General features: G+C 45.2%; 1 protein-coding gene across 1 annotated transcript in view; it reads right to left on the bottom strand.

Moving 5' to 3' along the window:
- PPM1K (protein phosphatase, Mg2+/Mn2+ dependent 1K) overlaps window positions 1-3,285 on the bottom strand; it is a 28,315-nt gene extending 25,030 nt beyond the window's left edge. Inside the window, exon 1 of the mRNA XM_084627525.1 lies at window positions 2,654-3,285. The gene's annotated coding sequence lies outside the window, so the exon portion shown is untranslated. The remainder of the gene's footprint in view (window positions 1-2,653) is intronic.
- Window positions 3,286-10,701: the final 7,416 nt, after the last annotated feature.

Raw genomic sequence — 10,701 nt, forward strand, 5'->3', positions numbered from 1 at the left:
TCAATTTAGTGGGTCTTCACTAGACCCACTAAATTGACCACCAATGCATCGATCGCCGGTAAGTGTAGATAAGCCCTAAGAGACAGCAAAGAGGTGAGAAAAGAAGCAAGATGGAAGGATGGAGAAGGGAAGAGGGAACGGATAGGAAGGAACAAAGAGATAATGCAAAACAAGAATGCTGCTATGGCCTGTAACACTAATAAGAGCCAGTCTGTGTGGTGACAATAAAAGTTAGGCTTAATAAAGAGAGAACAAAACAGAATAGACTAGGATAGAAAATAGAAGGGAGAGAATTAAAAGGAAACAAAAATGGGCAAGAAAACAATAGAGAAGAGGTCCACTATAGCATATAGGTTAGTAAGAGTGTTCTCTTCAGCTGTATTTCTGGGGAATTAATCTAGAGGATAAAAGGTTACTGGCAGACTGCTGCCACTGCTGAGACTGGAATCAAGTAGCTGCTTTTCCTGAAGGCATTTAAACAAGTTAACAGGGCACATAGCAAGCAGGTATTTTTAGAAGTTGCTTGCTACAATGCCAGGCAGACTGCGTTCCAGAATTTCAAGCGCTGATTTATGTTATCGGAACCCAAATTCCTAACTTTGATTCTCAGATGCTTGTGCTTCTAAACCTGATGTTTCTCAGGGCAGCTTAAACGAAACACCTTCTTTAAACAATGCCTTTTATTAACTCAAATCTATATTTTTCTACCCTTTGGACTGAACAGTTGTGGGTTTTTTTTTTAATTTAAATGTGACAGTGGAAATTCAAGTCCTGAGTCTAAATCCTTTTACAATTCTGAGAAATGGATCCTGGATTACCAACTGAGCTGCTCCTGAAAAAAAAAGAGATGCTCTGTCGCATAAGTCAACAGTGAAGCTATGCCACACTCCAAGAGAACAGTGATTACCCAGGGAGGCAGCATAAATCATTATATAAAGTTGGAGAGCTATGAGAATTACAGCAATAAAAATAACTGTTCTTCCTACAATGCAGCATGCTTATTTGCAAGGAAGGAGACAAATGAGAGAAAAGCAGGTTTCATTTCCCTTTCCCTGACTAATACAAACCCAGAAAAGCCCAAAACTAACTTTTTTTTAAAAAATGTTCAAATTTCTCCCCTTTTTTGGTGCCCTGACTGAGTCCTTTTTGCACGATGTGGTATCTGGCTCTTTTCTACAGTAGTACTGCCAGTAAACACCTTTTGCCAAGGGTCTAATCTGGGGGCAGATACCCAGAGCAGCAGCCAGGTTCTGCTGGCACACAAACTATGCAGGTTAGGAACCAGCATTTACAATCTACTTTCACTGACTCAATCGCGCAACCTCCTTAAACCACAATTACCTCTTTGCTGGGGGCTAAACCGAGTATTATTCTTAGATTTCAGCATCCACGCCAAGTGCCGGTGAGCTGATTTTATGCTAGGGCTGGTCCGTTATCAAGACCGTTTTCTTCAATTGCATTGACTGGAGGATGGGACTGCCAGGGGGGACACCCAGACAGTTGTGAGTGATCGTGCAAACCATAAATAAACAGGGCGGGTGGGAATCCGATCCTGGGGGCTGGACAGTGGACTGACTTTTTTTTAGAGCCGGGGGTTGTGAGTAGAGGAGGCTACTTTGGTTACCCGCTGCACACTGGAAGACGGCAAAAGCGCAAGCCCCAAGGACAAGACTCTAAAGCAAAGGGCTGGCAACTGCACGGCCTGTGCTCGCTGCACGGAACGGACCCACCCCCCGTCCAGCTGCCTTGCTGTAAGGAGGCGGGAACGCGCCCCCATCCTGCTATTTCTCTCCTCTCCCCATTGACAGGGGTCAGCACAGGAGCGGCCAGATGTCAGGAAACCCCCCCCCCTCCGAATGTGGAACTCCCCGGGCCGAGTTCTAGAACCCACCGGGCTCTGGAACTCCCCGGGCCGAGTTCTAGAACCCACCGGGCTCTACCCTGCGCCGCCGCCTCTCTGCTTGTGCTGCAGGGGAAGCGCCATTTGTCTCCGCAGCCAGCGAGGTAATGAATGGACCCGGCCTCCCCCCCGCACCCCGCAGCGATCGCCCCCCCCCCCCGAACAGCACCCCTCCGCCGCAAGGTGCCGCAAGGCCCCGCCCGGGGCAGGCCCAGCGGGGCGAGCGTCGCCCGAGAAAACCAGGCAAGGCCGCCCATTCCGCACGGCGATGCCGACTCCGTGCCGCCGCCACACGATGCTCTCGAGTATTTCCCCACTTAACAGCGCATGGCGCGAGGGGGGTCCCCGGTTTATTTTTAAGCAAACCAAAAAGCAGCTGAAGAGCCACAGCGACCGGCCTGCCTCACAGTGGTCTCAGCCTATGGCGCTCACTGAACTGGGTGCGGGGGTGGGGTGGGGGGGTGCAGATACGTGCATTTAGTGCCCGCAATCCACGCAGTGTGAACAGGCAGGGATCGTGTTACCGCCCGCGTTTCGCGCTGCAGATCTCATGCAATCACCGGGCAATGGCAGTGGGAGGCGGCTTTCCTTTCGCCGAAGCAAACGGAAACGTAGCTTGAACACGCAGAGCGAGACCACCCCAAACCACTGCAGATTTGGCTGGCTAGGTGGGGCAGGGCGAAGAAGAAGAGACCGAGAGAAACGGGGAGGTTCGGGGCCAGGATTGAGGGATAATTTCAGCACTTCTCTTACCTGGCTGAGACCGCGTCAAAGGGAAAGCGTGCAAAGGCTGTGTCGCCCTCTCTTTTCAGTGCTCCGAACGAAGCTGGGGTTTTCCCAGCGAGCCACCCGGACCGAGCGACCCTCCTTCCGCAGCCGTCTCGGAGAAATTCCCGAAAGGTTTTGCTGTAATTGCCTATGTAAAGGAGGAAATGTGACTCCCCGTCACGCTGGCAGCTGCCTTACCCAATAGATCCACAGATGGGGCCGGGCATGCAACCGCCCTTCTCTCTGCAAGGGCCAATGACACCTGCGAAATCGAACGAGCCTCCTTCTGCCCCCTTCCCTCTCCCTGTCCCCGGGCCCCATTCTGCTCTCAACGCAATGAGATTCCTTCCTGCTCCTGCCGTATTTCAATAGAGTTACTCCTGATTTACACCGGCGTGAAGGAAGGGGGTGGGGGAAATCAGGCATGGTCCCTAACCTGCATGGCAATGAAGTGAGTGACAGCAATCCTACGGGGAGAGCAGATTTCCTCCCCACCCCCTGTTGGCCCCAATGGGAGTGGGAAGGGTTAGGTGTAAGGCTGTAGGGAGTGCCTGGATCTGTACCAGACTGGAGAAGAGACTAGTGGAAGATTAAATTCTCCTTTGCTTCGTGGCTAAAAGTCAGCAATCTGACTAGATGTTTTGGACTATTTTGCATCTTGGATATTTATTGTTGTGGACAATAAATAATTCACTCTGTTTGCAAAATCAAATTATTTGTTTGTCTCTGGGCTCCCTTGGAAAAAAAAATCTGTTTTCAGAGTCATCTCTGACCTTGGATCACATCACCCAAATGATTGGTTTGAATCTCATCTGTAGTCTGACAAATGTAGTCTCATCTGTAGTCTGACCAAACTTTGTAGGTACACAAAGTTTCCCTGCCAAAAGATGGCAACAAAACCAGGTCCCCAAGTGTGACGTGTGCCAGGGACAAAAACAAATGTTTCCCTGCCAAAAGTTGCGTAATGGGATACTGGAAGGCTGCATTTTTCGTTGATCCTTTCAGGACCTGCTATTAGCCAGGATGGGCAGGGATGGTATCATTATTTCATTTCCTCCTCCGTGTGACCCCAGCATGCCCCGGTTCTCCCCTAACCCCCAGGTTCCCACCCAAGTTCCACTGCTTTGATTCTGGACTCTGCTGCAGGAACCTTGTCTTTCTATGTGTTCATGTCATGTCACCCTGATCATTTACCTACAGGCAGGGTATACAGAGCTTATGTCTTCTGTGGGGGGCTTAGCTTGTCACTGGGGCTCTATCATACCACAATGGGAATCTCTTCTGGGAGGAGCCTATCAGCAGGTTCCTCCTTTCCACCAGGAGGTTTGGGAATCCAACACCACATCCTTTTTCTCCTCCAATGGGGAAACAGACAGCTGCTCTTCTTCACCCCTTCCGGGGAATCAGTCATGGCAATCCTAGCGGATAGCTCTCTGTCCTCTCACCAAGCAACGTCCCTCACTATTTTCCCCCACAGAACGGCAGCAACATCCACACATCTTAATTATTATAACACATGGACAACACTCTTCCCAGCAGCCATTTACTCTTCCCACGTATCTCTGTGCTTCTGGTGTGTGCAACCTGAACCTGAGTAGGAGAAGAGGAGCACCTGAAGGGAGCAAGCACTTCAGGATGGGCTGGCAGAAGGATTCATTGTCATCATCAAAAGCAGGGCCACCTCATGTGCCTCCCTAGAACGTAACAGCTGCCAAGTCAGACTGTGCCGAAAGCTGTCCCTGGCTAGATGTGTTGTCCCATGAGGTACATATTCTGCAATGAACTGAAACAAGAAGTCAGTGGGCCAGACCATATTTTTTATTGGGTGCAGCTCCATTGCCTTCAACAGAGTTTTGTGCATTTTACACCAGCAGAGAATTTGGCCCAAAGCCTGCTTATTAAACCAGTTAATAGTATACATATTTAACTGTACCTAAGGGTAGAATCACATTAATCACTGGTGTAACTCCACCAAAGAGAATATAGTTGCACTAGTTGAATCTGGCCCATTTTGTGTTCATTTTCTAGAGAAGAGTAATAAAAAAAAATCATAAGTCATATGTGGCAATAGATTAATAAATCCCTCAAGAAAGAGGGCCTCATCTAGTAAAAAAAGACCAGTTATTGTTTTTTCAGATGTTCCCCTTCAGGGTTATTTGAAGGAAAGAGTGGTGGATTTTCTGCAGTGCACACTTCTCTTCCAAAGTAGTTGGTTGTAGGGAAAGAGCTGACTCATCTTCAGGTAATGCATCCCACAAGGTCACTCTCGTGTTGTGTCATAGGGTGCCACCAAAACGCAATCTTTGACTAGGCACAGAACACAAGATTAATTGCAAAAGCTTTTGAAATAAATCCTCCCATTAACCTTACCCTGTCTACTCAGGGCAAAGAGCCTTCACAGTAGGAATCGAGGAAAAGGAAATCTGGCATCATTTATGAAGATGAAGAAAGGGCAGCATCAGCTTTATTCAGTGTTCATAACACATGGGATTTTTCTTTATTTGGTTAAGATTCCTACAGTATTAGTACTTCATAAAGTGTAACCCCTGCCATTGTTTTCCTTGTGTCTTGCTTTGACATCCAAATCCCATCACTCTGGCAGACTCATTACAGCAGCTGGTGTTACATCTATAGGAACTAGATTTTCAGAAGAGACTAATCATTTGGGGTACCCAATTTGAGCGTCCGATGAAGTGAGCCGTAGCTCACAAAAGCTTATGCTCAAATAAATCGGTTAGTCTCTAAGGTGCCACAAGTACTCTTTCTTTTTCCTTAAAGACACCTAATTTTCAGAGGACTTAGCATTTAAGCCCATTTAAGGTGTCTCAGATTGAGCACCCAAAAACTGAAGCAGCCAAAATCACTAGGAAGATTCTTGGCCAAAGTCATCACAAGGCAACTGTTTTACTCTTTTAGAGCTACCCACAGGTATCATCATCTTCTGCAGTGCCAGCTTTACTCTCTGCTCTGAATCAGACTTGAATGTCGGTTGTCCCTGTTCCAAATCCTCTAATGTCTAGCTAAATAGGCCTAGCGTCAGCCACAGAATCAGCACTTCCATCATAACAATATGTCTTTGCTACTAAATGTATTCACTTCTGGTTTCCACGTGGTAGAAATGCAGCCAAAGAGCCTTCTAAAAGAATCCATCCCTGTGGTCTGCATGTAAAATGAGAGTTAGCTAGCCATAGCAGCAGCCAAGACCCATCAGAACGTTATGTGGTTTCCAGAAGACATACATCCTTGTCAGCCTTCAGAATTAAATCCACCCTGGTAAATCTTATTACTGTGGCATGAGTGTTCACTAAGTCTCTGTTTAAGCAACACAAAGAAAATAAACTCTCTCTGGAAACTACTAATTATGGAGTCCGAAAAAGAGTTGGAATTCTTTCTGAAGGGAGGGGTTCCTTTCTGAACTGGATCCAAGTGGTGCAGGGCCCTGTCAGTGATGAAAAACAAGGGGTTAACATTTAAGAGCAAAGGCTATTATTGGTATTACAGTAGCCGCTACAGCCCCAACCGACGCTGGTGCATTTTTGTACGAGGCACTGTACAAACAAATACTGAGTGAGACAATCCCTGCCCTTACCTGTTCACAGTCTAAGTCTCTGATCCAGCAAAGCTCTTGATAATATGCTTAACCCTAAGCTTGTCAGTAGTCCCACTGACTTAAACAGGGGCCTAAGACAAAAGGTGCGAGGGAAAATGCTGGCACACTAACTTACAACAATCACACAGACACAGCAGGTCACTGGCAGAGCTGGAAAGAAAACTCTGCTGCCATGACTCCCAGGGCCTTATCCTCCAGACCACACTTACTGTCAGCAATGCTGAGCTGATTTGGACCTTCCTCTCACTGCTGTTTCTTCATGACATGGAAATTTGCTTTTCTGGAAGCAGCCCCTCTTCACTATGATTCCCTGTTCCTGCAAGATTTCCTCTCGTTTTTTCTACCTTACTTTCTGTTTCCTCTTCTGTGTTTCGCTCCCTGCATTATTGTCTCTGCCCTCTTCTCCCCAGCTGGGTTCCCCCCCCCCCTTTCTTCCCATCCTTCATTAGTACACTCTACTCAAGTTCTTCTGCAATTGTCTCTCTCATTCTTTTTATTTCCCTCCTCATTCACATTTCCTTCTGCTCTAAGTGCTTCTAGCTTTGGAGTCTAGAAGCATAATAGTGTTGTCTCATTCAGTTGGGGAATAAGCCAAACTGCCCAGGTGGGGTTTGAATGGTGCCATGTCAATTCAGTAGTAAGTGTCCAGAGCCATGGCTCACATCCACAGGCTGCACTGAAACTTGGAGAAATGTATTTGAATCTCCATGGACAGTTTGTATTAGGTCTGCAATCAGAGCAGAGACTCAGAGGCAATGTAATCTGAATGTAATCATAGGGATTACACTGTTAGGCCATCTCATCTATACCCCTGCCAGTGAAAGATTGTCTGCCCTCTCTAGGATTGGTAATAGAGCGTGGAGCCAGGTAACATCTCCATGTCGTCACTTCAGAACCAGCCCAGGTCAACAGGGACCAAAAATCATCTGAAGGCCTACGTGAACTGAGATGGGACTGTCACCTGATGTGCTGAGACTACCTCTAACTTGTTTTCTCTGCCAGTTTGGGCCTCCAGAACCCTGCCTTGTTGAGCCAGACACTCCAGTCTGCTCCAGCATAGACCCAGGGTCTGAACCACACACCTGAAAGCTGCAGACTTAAATGAAAACAGCTTAAGAAGTGCTCCTGTCTCTAGTACCAAGACACCCAGCTCCCAATAGGATCCAAACCCCAAATAAATTTTACTCTGTATTAATCTTATACAGGGTAAGCTCATAAATTGTCTGCCCTCTATAACACTGATGGAGGGATATGCACAGCTGTTTGCTCCCCCAGGTATTAATTACTTGCTCTAGGTTAATTTATAAACAAAGTATAATTTAAGTGGTTATTATACCAATAAAATAAAAACCATCAGGATCTTATTAAAGGGGAAAAGGCAAAATACCACATTTATTGTGAATACAGAAAGAATCCTAGTAAGCAGTTAGTTATAGCTATAACATTCCATTCAATTTCATATTTCTTCACACATTCATTCATACACACACACAGGTTCTGCAAGGTTGTTATCATAATTACCAGCCTTAGAGTTGCTCATGCCAAGCCACTGGCCAGGTGGCCTGGGCACGAGGAGGGAGCAGGGCCTCGTCAGATGCACATCTGACGCTCCTGGAAGTTGGTTTGCAGAATCAGACCCCAAAGTTCTCACTTTCTAGAGTCCATTTTTATAGGAATTTCTTCCTATGTCAGTCTATGGGAATTGCTTCATCAATCAGCAGGTGGCACGTTCCTGACGGCTCCGTGCTGCCAGATGTTATCTTGTTCTTCGGTTCTCCCATCCTTGAGGCTGTTGGGTGGATTCCAGTCTGCCCTCCGGGGGTCCTCTGGTTATTTCCACTTGACGCCTTCTTCAGCCGATGGACACTGGATTCTTAGGCTGGCACCTCCCTGATCATTCATTTATTATCCACACCAAACATCCATCCACATACATCCTCTATCTCTATTTTAATCACGGTTGTTAACAAAGAGAGATAAATCCAACAAAAGGGCAGGGAGGGGGGGGTCTCTGTGTGCTGTTTCTGTTGTTACCAAGTATCGCTTTGAGACTCTCTGTGTGAGTAGTTGTTGTTACAAAGTATTGCTTTGAGAGCAGACTCTGTCCTAGGATGTTCTAACGCAATTAACAGCCAAAAACCAAGAGACCTCCCTCTTAATTAGTAATACCCTGGAATTTAAACTATGGGGAATCAAACTCATTTGTTATTTTAATACAGAACTTCTTTAATATGATCCAACATGGTTCCAAGTAACAACAGACAGAACAAAGTAAGTTACCAAGCAAAATAAAACAAAATACACAAGTCTAAAACATTAAGAAACTGATTACAGACAAAATCTCACCCCCAGAGATGTTCCAATAAGCTTCTTTCATAGACTGGACTCCTTCCGAGTCTGGGTCCAGCAGTCACTCACATCCCCATAATTACTGTCCTTTGTTCCAGTTTCTTTCAAACATCTCTTGGGGCTGGAGAGGCCATCTCTTGAGCCACCTGAAGACAAAATGGAGGGGTTTCCACAGCCTTTTATATTCTTTCTCTTGTGGGCGGAAACCCCTTTGTTCTCCTGTGCAAAATCACAGCAACAAGATGGAGTTTGTAGCCACCTGGACAAGTCACATGTCTATGAATGATTCAGCTTTTTGCAGGCTGATGCTGTTGTTTACATGTTAGTTTGAATGTTCCCAGGAAAGCTCAGATGTGGATTGGCAAAGTCTCAAAGTCCATTGTCAGATAAGTGTTTCTTGATTGGGCACTTACTGAGAATAGTCCTTTCTCAAGAAGCTGACCAAATGCTTCACTGTGGCTACTTAGAATCAAACACATTGAGATATAAGTACATAGCCAATATTCATAACTTCAAATACAAAAATGATACACTCATACAGACTGCATAATCAAAATCAGCAAACTACAACCTTTCCATAGACACCCCACTTGACCTCCTCTGTACAAGACCTGGTGCAACCATAGGACCCTGGCGGCAACAATGATCTATACGGTCACAGATCATGTCAATAAGATCACAGTCACACTCCAGCACTCATCATCAAACAACCGTTTCTCTTCTTGGTAGTCCCAAGAGCATTCAACAAAGTGAAACTAATGAAATGGAGACTGATTTGCCCTCTTGACCCTAGAGTAGGCCTCTCCACCTCAGGTATAAGTCACAGTGGCAGGTTAGTGTGGGCAAAGCATGTATAGCTGCCACCCATACTGTATCTGGTTTGGTGGATACAGGAGATCTCTTTCTTCAGGGCTGTCACTCTGATGTATTTCACAAGCATTGCATGTGCTCAAAAATAAAATTAAAATTAACCTAAGGCTGTCATATGATACCAATGAGACAATCTAAGCCATGTGTTCTGATAGACACTGGTACTTCTCAGGTGAGTTACAGCATTTAGCCTTTGACCTGATACTTAGCAAAAATACCCTTATGGTGAGATCATGTATTTGTCATAAGACTTTATTGTGTTGCAAGCCTCTATCCCTAACATACCTTATGTGCTTGCTCTGCCTCTGACTTTGGGCTCACTAGGTAGATAAGGGGATCATGTTTTGAAATATTAATTATGTAACCCACCTGAACCGTGTAAAACAAACACATTCACAGAGTTGGGTCTTAGATCCAAACACTCCTGATTGGGAAGATCAGAACTGGTTACACACCTGTGAACTATATAATCATCTGGATCCAAACTTCATGGCTGGCTTCTGATCTCTACAAAGGTTCAAACCAGATCCAAAGTTCAGATCAAGAGTGAAAATTAGGGCCCATCTCTAATCACTAAAAAAAAATCTATTGTCTTTAATCAGAGAGTCCACTCTTTCTGAAAAGTGCGCTCAGAAAAGGTTATTTTGATTACACTCCAACTTGAAAAGATTGTAGAATTTGTATGTTGTTTTACTATTTAAAAAATTGACACATAGATGTTTGTTAAGATATTAGTGCCACAGTGTCATGAAAAATCCACTATTTAAAATATATTTTTTTAAAAAATCCATGGTAGAATTGCCCTTGGCACTCTCCCTGAATAGCGTTTCAACTGTCTGAGTTGAAATTGTTCCGGAAAGTTGGTCATTGCTGTAAAGCAGCACAAATTAGGGTTGTGCTGAATCAAAGCATCAGTTAAGCATTATGTACTTGAAATACAATAGCCCAGATTCTGATCTCAGTGATGCCTTTGTAAATCTGGAGTAACCTACCTGACTTCAACGGAGTTACTCCAGATTTACACAGGCAAAACTGAGTTCAAAATCTGGCCCTAAGTCTGCTGAGAGAAATCATAAACACTGTTACAGTAAAATGGTAAATGAACTTTTTATTTTAAGAGTTGTATTTTATTTGTGCCTCTAAAACCTTCAGACAGTTGTAATTCAATGACAGGGAATTATTCTTTCAGTACTAAGTGGTGAAT

This window comes from Lepidochelys olivacea (assembly GCF_965140295.1).
Source record: "Lepidochelys olivacea isolate rLepOli2 genome assembly, chromosome: 4".
Taxonomy (NCBI): Eukaryota; Metazoa; Chordata; order Testudines; family Cheloniidae; genus Lepidochelys; species Lepidochelys olivacea.